The following is an 815-nucleotide window of genomic DNA, read 5'->3' on the forward strand; positions in this document are numbered from 1 at the left end:
ACTGACCTTACACTCAGCCGCCGGCCATAAATTCTGGCTCAGAGTGACACCAGATTAAGTAACCTAATTTAGCGAAGATTATTTGCCAGTGCTCTCTCTCACCGGAAAATACGCAGTTCTCTCATTAATTGGGCTCCATTAGTACACTGTAACAGTAATTTCTGTGTGTCTGCAATGCATACGGATTGTGGAATTTAGCGGTGCTCTCTCTTCCACTTCTTTATACAATATGACTGACCTAAACGGGCCCTTTATCGTTACAGGCCCTGAGCAGTGCTACATCATACTGACAACAATAATGTTCTTATACTGACAATCTGACTGGTCGTTTTACCTGATTTTGTAATCATTTAAATAAGACAACATGACCTTCCAGTGGGAGACATTTCGTTCTCCCTTTTCCTTCTGTGACATTTTTCCGTAATCTATTTGCCTTCCAATCAGCGAAATGCGGTAGAGTACGGCCGGTAAACGATTTACAAATCACGATTTAGTCCCGTTAAGACGGTTTCTTCAAACATTGTCGTTGCTAAAGGAATTTACTTTCGTCTTAAATCGTCTCAAGCAGCAACGTTCACAGACATCCCAAATACGTAAAAGCTCATTATCCTGGTACGAAGTTTGTAAAACAAACTTCCCACAGTTTGTGTCAGGTTGATCTTTTCGTCTGATAGCACTGCCTAAGTATCACAAGTAGTGTCCCTGTAGCTGTGGGAATCATTGGTTAATAACGAGTTTAACACCAATGGGTATAGTATTGCTAAATATTCAAATTAATTATCAACCCAAGTTTGAGTTTATCCGCAGACTGTAGC

The sequence above is a fragment of the Schistocerca gregaria genome, unplaced genomic scaffold, assembly GCF_023897955.1.
Source record: "Schistocerca gregaria isolate iqSchGreg1 unplaced genomic scaffold, iqSchGreg1.2 ptg000261l, whole genome shotgun sequence".
NCBI lineage: Eukaryota > Metazoa > Arthropoda > Insecta > Orthoptera > Acrididae > Schistocerca > Schistocerca gregaria.